The sequence below is a fragment of the Lissotriton vulgaris genome, chromosome 11 (assembly GCF_964263255.1).
Source record: "Lissotriton vulgaris chromosome 11, aLisVul1.2, whole genome shotgun sequence".
NCBI classification, from domain to species: domain Eukaryota; kingdom Metazoa; phylum Chordata; class Amphibia; order Caudata; family Salamandridae; genus Lissotriton; species Lissotriton vulgaris.
This window is the reverse complement of record NC_141699.1, coordinates 973,216,535-973,230,062: the sequence shown is the minus strand read 5'-3', so window position 1 is coordinate 973,230,062 and position 13,528 is coordinate 973,216,535.

Below are 13,528 nucleotides of genomic sequence, written 5' to 3'. Positions count from 1 at the left end.
CACTTTTTGTGATGCAGCAGCGGCGTAAATAATGTGCCACGTTGCGGCCAATTTAAAACGTGACACATCTAGGGAGATGCGTCACCTTGTAAAGCCATGCGCCACATTATACCTGCATCATGTATAATGTATGTAGGGTGGGCGTTCCCACGCAAAAAGCCACGTAGAACTGAAGCAGTGAAATTTACATTTCACTGCATCACTCTACGCCTTCACAGCGTCAAAATCCCTACGCCTACTCAGACAGGCATAAGGAATAAGGCAAGGCTTTTTAAATGGCACTCACCAATCTGTTGTGGAGCATTGCTGGAGTTGCGTCACTTTCATGAGCAACTCCAGCAATACGTCGCTTTTGCGCCAACAGATGTGTCAGAATTTCTGACGCATCTGTCAATTCTTGAGAGATGGTGCGCCATACGGCACATCTATGGTAGGGCAAGGGTTTCGTATGGAGGCACAGGGAAACTGACGCATCTGTACAGATAAGTCCGTTTTTTGTAAATCTGCCCCTTAGTTTAGTGGTTGTTAAATCAGTGAAGATTCTGACCTCAATTGGCAGTTCAAGATAGGCAGCTTCCATGAGCCGCAGGGTAATTTCTGATTTGCATAGGGAGGGCCTCTGTCTAGAGGGGCATACTGAGTGAAAAATGGTGGGTTTGGATGCTACGCAGAGGGGTTTCCAGTATGTTTACAAAAACTAATTTCATCATGTTTTGTGTGTTTAATATAAACTGAGGTCACAGCTGCTATCGACACTGCCAGCGATAGCTTATCAATGATCTGTTCCGTATAGAGGATGTAAATTCTTGTTTTAACCAGTTCCTGCTCTGAAAATTGCACACAACTGTTGTTCTGGGTGTGTCCACATCTCTTTTGGAGGTGACAATCAAACAACCCTGGGAAATCCCAAAAGTTAATGTCTTTTAGGATTTCTAATTGGTGGCTCTCTTAGTTGAAGTAAGCATCTCAACAGCATCCATTGTTGCAATCAGCTCCCATAACAATGCTTTCCATGACTGTAACTTCATCGGGTTCAACTTATCCTTTTACCTTAGCCTGTTCTTCCCATTACTATTGATTCTTCAGTAGGGTCACTAATATGCTGTTAATTTGTTCTCCTCAATTTCTGTAATATCTTTTCCAGAAGATTGTATGTTTGTTTTATTTATTTATTTATTTTAAAGGTTTTATATAGTGCTGGCTAGACCCGGAAGTATCAGAGCGCTTTACATGAGTATCAGACCATAGTTGCAGGTTACATCATTACAAAGGTTACACAGTTATTAGAGCTTGGCAAACAAAGTTACATGTAAGGTCGAGACAAACAAAAAGTACATATACATAAGGGAAAAAGCAGGCAAGGGGAGAGGATGTTTAGATTGATACCAGTTTTAGTTGAGGACGTTTCCTCAGAAGACATAAGATCAATCAATAGCATTTTAGTGTGCATTCACACTAAGACCCCTTCCCTACAACATGCATCCTCTCATACCTTTGCAGTTCAAGACTCTTGGTCATAAATGCTCTTGCACCACCTCCCCTAGTCTGAATTGTGTGTATGCACTAGAACTGCAGACACTCCCACTGTGATGCTCCGTTGTGCTCAGGGTATAATGCCCATTATTATTTGCACTGTGTATTATTGCTAGATCCTACAACTTTCCTCTATCTCTCAACATTGCTCTCTGTAGTGTCTGGTTGTTTATCAGAATGAATGGCCTCTTTCCTAAGGATAACAGTTTAGCCAAATGCACTATGTGGAGGACTCTTGGGTTTTTGTAAAGGGCAAGTTTTTGGAAAGACTGCTTTTATAGCTTTAGCATCTATTGGTAGTTTGATGGTGTTTGTGTGATAATTCAGAGATGTGTGGAAATGCTGTATAACTGTAAGATTGTCTGGACTAAACATCACAATCTTTGTATCACTCAAAGGAAAATGTTCATTCTGTAGCACACAAGTTACAAAAAGGATACTACTTCCTCACTCGCTGACCTTTCAGACAGCAGTGCCCTCCAGGCATCAAAAATAATCCTTCATACAATTTGCAGGCATGGGCATCACTCTGATTATTCAGATTTTCTTCTTCTCCCTCCTAATCACCCACACAGTCTTCTCAGTTTCTTCTGGTGCACTGATCATAACACGTACCCAGTGGAAACAGGAAAGCATCCAATTCCATCCAACTGGATTTGTAAAGCGCAGCTAATCACCTGTGATGGTATCCAGATGCTGAGAGTACTGCTGACAGGGATCATACCGATAACCAGGTGTTGAGTCATTTTCTGAATTCCAGCAGGGAGGATGGGGTCTGTAGGTGAAATGGGAGGTCTTTCCAATGAGGGAAGAGTATCCCATCCTCCACTGTAGCTGCAGCAGATGCGAGGTGTGGGCAAGGAAGATGGAGGCAGAGCACAGGTGTCTGGATGGGAGATGGAAATTCAGATGGTAGTTGATGTACACTGGTTCTAGTTTGTGGTGGCTTTGAAGGTGTGGATCAGCATCTTGAACTGGCATCTCTTCCGAATGGGGAGCCGGTGGAGCTTCTCGAGGTCGGGGTGATGTGGGTCCACTTGGGGAGGTCAAGGATGAGTCTGGCTGCTGAGTTGTGTATCATTTGAAGTCTTTTGAGGAGTTGTGCAGTGATACCTACATAGAGTGCATTGCTGTAGTCCAGTCAGCTGGTGACCAGGGCTTGAGAGATGGCGTACCTAGTGCTGATCAGGAGCCACTTGAAAATCTTGCAGAACGGCCCCTTTGGAACAAGATGGCGCCTACATAACATGCCTCACTGTTCACAGCTCCTCCCCGCCTCACTAGCTCGGAGCCTGACCACCCAGACCAAGTTATGTTTTGAAGAGTTGGCATCCTTACACAGTTAGCAAGAAGAGGATTGCGTCAGCAACCTAGATGCTGGAAAGACGGCCATGGTAGCATTTTGACTAACGTATTTACGTCGGCCTTGCTGCTACTATGGCTTCTAGCTCAAATTGGTTCCTGGCTATTGTTGCCTCAAAGAACGCCTATCCCCAAGGTCATGATGGGTCAGGGGATGAGGAATGCAAAGACACGAGCTGTGGCTCCACCAACCTCTGGTGGTGCTGAAGCTGGGTTAGTTTACATGGTGCTACGGCCAGCGCACTGCAAATCTGGTCAGGAAGTTAAACCGAGCGAGCTGCCAGCAAAGGGAAATGGGAGACCGGGATGAAATAAATAGCACAATAGCTGACCCGCAGAGCTACACACTTAGCAGGTGGGTGCTCACAGCCTTACATTATTAATGTGTTTACAGCTGCTCAGATCCTGTGTTCCAAAGAAGATACCCAAGAGAAAGTGGCATCTAATGATACAATGGTTTCTCAGTTGAGAGCTCTGACAGAGCCAGGTAACAAACATTGAGCGACATCACCGGAAAAAATTCAGAGTTATTGTTGCTACAGGTACAAGAAGGCCTACTGATACAAGAGCCCATGTTTGATGTGACAGCAGTTAAAGGCCCTAAAAATAGCTTAAAATCTACACAAGCGGTCTGTTCATATCTGGACTGGTCGTTACTCAGGACAGCATTATAAAGTAATTATTTGTGCTAAAAACCTTGGCACTTCCCTGCCTATTATCAGGAAAACTGCAGAGGAGAGGAGGCAAGGAGGAAAAGGAGAGGTTCTGTCCCCTGAGACTTTGGGTGAGAATTTTTTGTCATTAACAGATGGATCCGACTTCTCCAACCATGATAATATTTTGACGAGCAATGAAATAGTCTCAAATACAAGTAGCAGTAGTTCAACGGCGGATTCACTTTTAGCACAATGAAAGAAATCATCGCACAAAAATAAAAGGAGGGGGAGGGGGAGTAGGCAGCATAAAATTGGATTATTCTGCCACAATGCTTGCTTATCATGATGGGGATAAGCCTGATAAAGAACTTGGTCAAGAAGGGGCAAACATGGTGGTAGCTGGGTCCATAGAACTGTCTCTTGCTACTATTTTTCTCTACATAAAACAGTTGCAGGAGGAAGCCCAGAGTGATAGCCGCTGAGCAGGTTTAGCATCTAAATAGCTACGGGGGGAATATGGAAGCTGAATTCAACTTTTGTAGATATTGCAGCCTGATTAACAATGGTGAAAGGGCAGACCGAGAGTCTCGAGAATTAGGTTAGCTTGTTGAAAACCCAAAGTACATCCCAATGTGCCTTCATGTCCAATGTCATGTGGAAACCGAAAGACCAAAAAAATATACAACGGAGGAATAATCTACCATTTCTGGGCATATCAGAAGGGGTGGAGGGCGCAATGCCAGACTATGCACCGTGAACCTTCCAGAAGGCGCATTCCCCTATCTGACATTATGGGACTGGGACATAGAAGTTCACCGTGCACACCGGTTTCCCCGAATGATGAAAGAATACCAATAATAAAGTACAGCTGACAGGCCTCGTGCAATGCTCATTTATTTTGGGAACTTCCTGTTAAGGCAACCTATTTACAATCAAGCTCGCCAAATGCTCAAAAAGAACATGAGATGGTTACTTTTTTTATTAAGCCTGATTTCACACATGCCACTGTTGAGCACAGAGGGCTCTTACGGCAACCGTTTACCCTATTCCAGAAAATTGAAGCTGAAGTTTATTTACAAAACCCAGCAAGATTGAAAGTTATTTTTAATGGGCAAACTCACAGCTTTACCTCAAAATTTCAAGTAAAGGAATATTCAGAGGAGTTCAATGGGGGGTTCTGCAGCAGTAGCCAAATGAAATGATGTATCTCGAGGCAGAGGTTTATGAGTGTACCAATTAAGTATCTAATAAGTGGCTTCAAGGTGTAAAGTGGTGTGTTGTAGCTGAATTTATTAAGGATCTTTCTTCTTATGGTGGGGAGGGCTGAGCGGTTGGTTTGTTGGTTAGGTGTTCATCATTCACGCACAGCTCGATTGCTCGCTTTTTTGTGGGAGTGGGAGGGCAGAGTGTGGGGGGGTGGGTTTGGAGTTTTTGGGCTGGGTGGGGAAAGGGTGTCTCACACATAGAAGGGTTTTTGAGAGGAAGAAAGAGTATTTTGCTTTTTCATTTAGAAGACTGGCCTAGTGGCCCGCAAATTAGATATAGGAGTGGTATGAAGGACCTGGGAACTAGGTTGATCTGATCGGAGGAAAGGGGAGACTGTGGCTTTTTACCCTCAATATTTGTGGGCTAAATGATGCCAGGAAGAGGCAGAGAGATTCACAAGGGCTTCAAATATTACATGCAGACATTATATGTTTGCAGAAACCAATATAGAAGAGGTACAGATGGATTGGGGGACATCTCAAGGTGCACTTGTGGGGTGGCAATATTAGCCCGCAATGATGCGATACAATTCAAACAAACATTGGTGAATCCGCATGGGAGATGGATTATTGCTGAATGTCTGTCCTTAAAAACATATCCCTTTTACACTATGTTTAGTATACAGAAATATAGTAGATGATCCTGGTGTACTTGATTGGTTATCAAATGAGTTAGCGCATTGGTCCCTTCCAATTGTAATGTGTGGGAATTTGAATATTAATGAACCCAGCAACTGGTCTATAGTAGGAAATCAGATGTATACAGGAAGAAAGCCAAAGGTATTTGAATCTTTGAGGGGCCTTTTTTCCAAAGTTTATATAGCTCAAACTTGACCCGAATGTATCGGGTATCAGAGCGCTTTACATAAGCACCAGGTTCGTTACAGACGGACACATTCATTTTTGTTAGGCACAGGTATATTAAGTGATTTGCCCAAAATCGCATAATGTTGAGCGTCATTGCTGAGACTCGAAACCCATTCCCCAGATTTGCGGTCTATGGCCCTAGCCGTTAAGCCACATCCTCTTCCCAGGATCATGTCATGTCAGGATCATGGGTTGATTGATGTATAGTCCAGCAAAAAAATGGCCGAACATGGGTAAACATACTACTCCACCCTGCACCAGTCTCATGCCCAACTCAGATTATTTCTTTGTATCATCTGCCGTAATACAGGATGGTTGGATTGTGCGCGAGCAAACAAATGATGAACGGAATGCTGAAAATGCAAACATTCTCCCTCAGTCAAAAGATCTGGGTTAAATCCATTGTTCTTTTGCCCACTACGCCTTCTCAGTTTGGACCCAGCCATATGCAAATCAGTCTTGACCCTGTGCCCCATGGGAACAGTCCACACCAAACTGCCAGGCCAGGTCCTCCCTGGACTGGAAACAAGCATCCTGGGGCCGGTTTCAGGGTATCTCTCCTTCCTTCAGCCAGGCTAGCTTGAATCCAGTGGCACAGTGAGCAAGGGACCCACGACAGGGCATACCCATCCCATTGTCATGCACTTGAAGAAGTGTGACAGCAGGGTCTTCTGATAGTGAGAGGATGAGTTGGGTAGCATTGGCATAGGATATAATGTTTAGTATATGTGATCTAATGACGTTGGCCAAGGGAATCAGGTAGGTGTTGAACAGGGAAGGGCTGAGGGATGAAACTTGAGGGATGAAGCAGATTAATTAATTAATTAATTGTGGTTTCTAACGCGCTAGAATCGACTCCCGAAGGAGTATCTCTGTGCAGTAGACCGCTGGGGAACCCGTCCTGGCTTTGCCTGTGAGATGGTCCCTACTGGGTATCTGCAAGGTGAAACCAGGCATCCCTGGCGTATGTGGCAGGCCGTTGTGGAGATGAGGCAAGCTAATGCCCAGAGTTGCCGAGTGTGATCCCTGGTTAGAGTAGGCACCGAGGTGAGAATTATCGAGTCCGCTGACCCTGGTCCATGACCCTGCTGTGTCGGGAATTGAACCCTGGTCCCGGGCCGTCCTCTGCTCTCGGGTCTGCCGCTTCTAACCAGTGAGCCACACCACACCACAGATGTTATTGTTAGGTTCCGTGGTGAAGGGCAGGTGGAGGATTCTCTGGGTTCTACCTGTGAGGAAGAAGGCAATTCACTTGAGGGTGTTTCCTCTGATTCTGATGCTGTGCAGCCTTTTTGATCAGGGTGTGGTGTGATACTGTTTCGAATGTTTCTGAGAGGTCAATGAGGACCATCCCTGCTTAATGTACATACAGGTGAAAACCTTCTACCAGTAAGAAAAACATTTCTCTGTTTTGATGGTATTTAGGCATGCAGCATCTTGCATATCAGTAAGCATAGGTGTCAACCACTGGAAGACATCCCTATTTCTTGAATGGAACACACAATATAGCTATACCTAGGGCCATCCTGGGAAGGCAGTACTTCTCAGTTTCATTCCAACAGATTGACACATATGATGTTCTCTAAAGTCACCCAAACTCTAACACGAGGAACCATCTAATTCTAGCCATTGTGTCGAATATAAATTCACATAAGTGAATACTATGACTATGACTGACTCTGATCCTCTGGATGCCATTTTGGGCCAAAGTTTATGTAATGACATGGCTAGTCTGAAAACTCTGTATTTGTTTCTACAACTGGCAATGTTCAATAACTTTCAGCCAATAAATACATAAATATAAAAATATTCATCATAGAACATTACAACCATCATTCTGCAATATATTCTAGACATACTCATTAAGATTGTCTCTCTGCAGGGTTATCGTCAGTCATACACGGTAGCTCGGTCTCTTGCACATTAAATTCTTTCTTTTCCTACTTACTGGAAGAACGCAGCAGTGTCCTGTCATCTCATGCAGCGGGCATGTCCTGTTGTGTTTCTAAAATGATAAAAATCTAAGCAGATAATTTCTGTGAAACACATTCTTCCACTTGCCACATTCCCATGTCACATTTCACATTGTGTTGCTGGAGGGCGTTCAACAAAATATGGAGTCTCAGTCTGGTACTAATTTGACTGAAGTTAAGTCAACTTCAACCCTTTGACAACTTGATAGTGATGTGTGTGTATAGTAGACCTTCGTGCCAACCCGGGATATCAAACTTTACATTTTTATGGCCCAAATGTACTAAGGCTTTGCATCAGCGCTAGTAGGATATTCAGCAATGCAAACCAACATTTGCTGTTTATTGTCCAGTCCACCCAGTGTTTTGTAGTGGATACTGCTTTGCATCAAGAAGACATTTCTTCTTGAGATCAGTACCAACACCCAGAGGTTTTTACACAGAGCCCGAACTACGGCCCATATTTATGAGGCCTTGCGTCAGTTTTGCGCCGCCGGTGCGTCACTTTTTGTGATGCACCAGCGGCGTAAAAAATGCGCCTTGTTGCGCCATATTTAAAAAGTGACGCATCTAGGTAGATGCGTCACTTTTTAAACACCTGCGCCACATTATACCTGCGTCAGGTATAATGTATGCAGAGGGGGCGTTCCCCCGCAAAAAGCCTCGTAATAGTGACGCAGTGAAATCTATGAGATTTCACTGCGTCACTTTTAGGATGCTGTTGCATCAAAATCTTGCGCCTGCCTCACAGCAGGCGTAAGACTGACGCAAGCCCTTTCACATGGGGCTTTCCCCATGTGGAAGGACGCATTGCTGGAGTTGCGTCACTTTTGTGACACACTCCAGCAATGCGTCACTTTTGCGCTTACAGATACGTCAGAAATACTGACGTATCTGTAAGTCCTTGCAACATGATGCGTCATACATTAAATATGACGCATCATTGGTGTCGCAAGGAGTGCGCAGTGAAAAGTGACGCATCGCTGTTTTCACGCAGCGATGCGTCACTTTTCATAAATGAGGCCCCTTGTTTGGGCACCAGTGCAGGGGGTGACACCTGCAGCTGGCATATGTTTGTACAAATAGTGCTGCACTGTGTGTTCCCTTTTACGCGACTCAGTGAAGAAAATGTGTATGGTACGCTGTGCTGCGTAAAAAAGATGTACACGTGGGCCTATGTGAGTAACAAACAAAGAGGGCTTCCACTGTGCCTAGAGGAATACCTATATTTCTCAGTCCCTTTTTTCACCTATTATCATTAAAATTTGGGTGTAAAACAATAGTTTCCTTAAAATGTTTCAGAGAACTAACATGTACAGGATAAAGACTCCACCTGGCATTTCTGACTGTTCAAACATGCACCTAAGTACTTGTTTTGAGATTATTCGGAGCACATGGCCTTACAGTAAAATATGCTTCATTCAACAGATCTTGGTGATTTCAACTACTTCCCTTCGAGATCATATTTGCTTTTTTATGACTTTTAAACCTATGGGTGTATGCTCTGACATATGACCTAGTCCCTGCCCTAAAATCCTTTCCACCAATCCTACACAATTCTTTCAGTCACATGTGATAGTTCATTGATTGTATAACAGCCAAGCAAAGGAATACACTCTGTTACTTTAAAGCTGATTAAGGGGCGATATCCTTGCAGCCCATGTGAAATACTTTTTCTCTCAGGGTCACCTTCTCATCTCCATCTTTACTTACTCAGGAATGGTAGTTAGTTCACTAAACCCCCATCCGAGGTTTTAGGAACCTATGCCCTCCATAAGGACAGAGCTGGCAGAAGTCCAGGCTTACTCACTATGTAGGTTAGTTCAGGTGCTGTTTGTTCGAAGGCATCATTCAGGGCTACCTGTGGCAACTATGGCTCCTGGCCTCTGTCTGCCCCTTTTCCGCATCTGCTCTGTACTCACATCTCTCCAGACAACTGATACGGCGGGATTTTTGATCTCTTATCTGATTGCTATAGATCTAGATCCCCACTCAGGTCGACTGAACCTTTGTTGCCTGTCATAGAGTAAAAAGCAATCCACTAACAGGTTAATCAGTTCACGAATTTGCACAACTCTGAAGAACCACTTACCACAAATAAGTTTTAAAGTTTTATTATAAAGGCAAAGATAACTGGAGATACAAACATCTCCATATAAGATTCAAAAGCAGTGGCGGTGCGTCCATTGGGGGCGTTGGGGCGTTGCCCCCCCGCCCGCACCTGCCGCTCCCTCGACGTACTGCTCTGAACTGAAGTAAACTCTCAGTTTACTTCAGTTCAAAGACGCCGAGGGACAGTGCCTGTCAGTCAGCATGATGCAGACCGCCCACCCCCTTCAGAGTCTGAAGGGGGTGGGCGGTCCTGTGTCATGTTGACTGACAGGCATAAGGCATTGTCTGGGGGCAGGCAGCAGCACAGAGGTGCGCATGAGTGGGGACGGAGGCACATTTTTCACCCTTCCCCACGCATGCGTACTTGTGCCTGCTCGGCTGACGCATGCCCATTAGAAGAGCGAAACCTCGCTCTCCTAATGTGCAGGCGGGCAGAAAGCAGCCATGCCCTCTGTCAATCCTGAATGGTTGAGGACGGAGGTCGGGGTTTCCGCTCCAGCAGCTGAAGGCGCCAAGGTCCCAGGAGATGCGACGCTGACCGGCGGGCAGGTAAGTTTTCTTTCTTTAATTCCCAGGTACAGCATGTAATTGCATTTTCTTTTAATTCTAGTTCTGATTAAGTGCGGATGGCACACTTTGCAACAAGGCGCACACGGTGCATTTTATCTTTATGGGCAGCGAAGAATTAAACTCGAGTAGACTTTAAAACTGCAAGTGATATTACAGCAGAGCATTATGCGGAGCTTCGCGCAGATCTCCAGGTTTGAAAGTGCCTCAGGTGACACGTGTGAATTCATCATTTTTTAAATTCTTTCCCGCGTGGCGAGCTGCAGAGTGGCGCGTGAGGAGAATACTAATATCTACTTGAGTGCCTTCAAAGACAGCTAGCATCATCATCCCATACAATTCCTCTGCTACTGATGGAAAGCTTACTATTAGCTTAAAAATAGTTTTTCTCTGTTACATTGAATGAAATGCACACTTCATAGCAATAGCCACAAAAGGCCCGGCTTCAACAAAATCTTCCCAGCGCACTGATTCAAAGGGCACAATATTTGCATGGTTCGAAGGAGCTTCTTATCAGAGCCCTGTGCGATAGGATTCAGAACTGAACAGCAGTTCCGATTTTTTTGCTTAAAAGCTACAATTTTCTTGAATGGGAAAGAGATTTTCGAGGACAGACAGGGTCAATAATTTCACGAGGTTGATAGAATCGTTCACCCCTAGGTTGCACTGTTGAATCCGACATATTTTGATGGTGATCAAAGTAATTTCTTAACATTTCTGGGGTGATGGCGAATGTGGGATAGCATACACGCCCCTTTCAATTCAGTCACAACCAGAATCACTTTGAGACATCGCAGTAAGGGGCCAGAAAACTGAATGGGCATAAAAAAGATCAGCTTTTCTTTGGAATAGTTGCTTACAGATATCGCCTAGTCACAAAGATAGGGGTGTAAGGTAGGGGTGCGTGGCATGTCACCTCGGCTACCCACAATCCATGTGACCCAGTAGTTCGGCCCAGCAGATATGGATCGAAACAACATTAGTTAGACTTGTTTTTTGATGTAATGCTGGTTAAACTTTTTCTCAATGCCTGGTAAAGTGAATTCACTAGGGGTGACAAAGCAGATTGTTTAGGCGGGAGAAGGGTCAACTAAATTAACAGTTTTAATCGAAGTTATGGACTGGGGCAATCGCACGCTTCGTGTATTTATTTGATATTGCCGAGTACTGAATGTTAGACTGCTTGCATTTGAAATGTTTTTTAAAATAAGACCATAAATCAAATATTGATATTATATGTAATTGTCCGTTTACAGTTACCCCTGACGAAGGGCTGGATTTTAGCCCGAAATGCATTGGGTTGGAAAAGAAATAAACGAATGCTGCTCTGAATCAATCAGTGTATTAGGATCTTATTTCCAAAAGAAGTCTGGATGGACACATGGAAGTATGAGAAGTTTCCGAAAATGCAGAACGATAAATATGTGGATTTGATGAATATGATGATAACAGAATGACGAACATTAATGAAGAATTTGCATAAAATTGTGAAGATGTCGAATGGTTTAAAATTGAGTTGGATATGGCATCCTCATAAGCAGTGCACCTGGGAGTGGAGCGTGTCACCACGCGCTCCCCATATGTCTTTACTTAGTATTGGTGCATTTGGGCTTGCACAACCCAGGGACGCACGCAACTGGTTAAAAATGTTTTCAGATTCAATAAAAGGTAAATAATAGGAGAAATGGAGTGCAGACCACCTACACAATGTTCATATAAAAAAAACAGGCCGAGCGACATTAATAACGCCGCACAATCCCTTTCTAAACATCCCTGAGAAAGAGGTCGTACTTTGCCGTCTGCGGTTGATATTTGAGGTCCCTGGAGTTGTAAACTGCTTAAGAGGCCTTTATTTTGCGAACAAGCAGCTATTAAATGCAGATCAGTGTCATGGGCAAAATCTACCTCTAATGTTTGAAAGAACAGAATCTGTGTGTCTAAGGAATTGCTTGGTGAATGGAACGTGAAGGCTTTTACACGCACGCACCTTTACCCACACCTCTAACAAGTGACTGCATTTGAACGCCAGAGAACACGCAGATCGAGGGGGTGGCGGCAGCTTCATCCAGACCAGTGGTCGGTTGTGTGGGTGTTTCTGTTTTCGGTGGTTCATTAGTCGAATGGACGGTTTGAATAGATTTCGGTTTGCAACTTGTTCGGCTGACTCGTCGTGTGAGAGCTGCTGGGCTCATGCGACTGATTGTTTGATGCGGGTCGCGTTGCGTGGCAGACACGTCACAGAGCACTTCTTGAGGGGGTCGGTTACGTTACTGCTTGGACTTAGACGCGGCTTGGATTTGCCAAGGTGTTTGTTAGGCATATGTTAGTTTGTGCCTCTTCTTTATTAATGTAGATGGTTTTTATGAAGGCTTGCCACAGTGCACTGTGACAGAAAATGTATGCCGCACCACTTTCAAATGTCACCAGCCGCCACTGTTCAAAAGATATACTGGCATCAATACAAACATGAATTCTCTAAATGCTCTTAGGCGACAGAAGAATATCACCAAGACTAATTCAAAGATCAACAAGTTTGCAAGGATAGACACAAGTTGTAACTTGAGCGTCATTTACAAAAGGGAGAAAATCCAGGTTAGGCTGTCCCTACACTAGACTAAGTGACATCCCTACTTAGCAAGATCTTAGCCTAAAAAGGTGTCAGCCGTGGTGACTGCCAAAGAAGTTCCCTCACTTTCTCTTAGTCTCTGTTGTAAATCTGTGCATCGCAGTTGTGCCCTCTCTGCCTACCCATCCGCTCTCTAAGGTTCCTCAGGCCATCTGCTCTAACTCCACCCCAGGGTGCTGTCCCTAATACAAAATCACAATTACAGTTGAAACGCCCCTCAGAGACGCCCCTCACGTACACCTCTCACGTGGTGTCGGTTCTGGCTTTTTCCATACTGATACTCCTCTGGGCCTCTCGTTAGCGTTGACCTTGCTTCTCAGGCTCTTCTCGGCACGCTGGTACCCCCCAGGAAATTCCTGAAGCCTCCTCCAGGCCTGTGCCTGTCTCCCAGAACAGAGCTCTATTCATCACTCTCTTGATTGGGACCCCCTCATACCTGCAAACAGACACCCATGAAATGGGCCCCAAATACCGGCCTCCAGCTTATCTCACAAGTCGTAAAACTTCGAACATGGTCTGCAATTTATGCTTAACAAGACCTGATTTTAACTAGCAGATGCAGATCAAAGA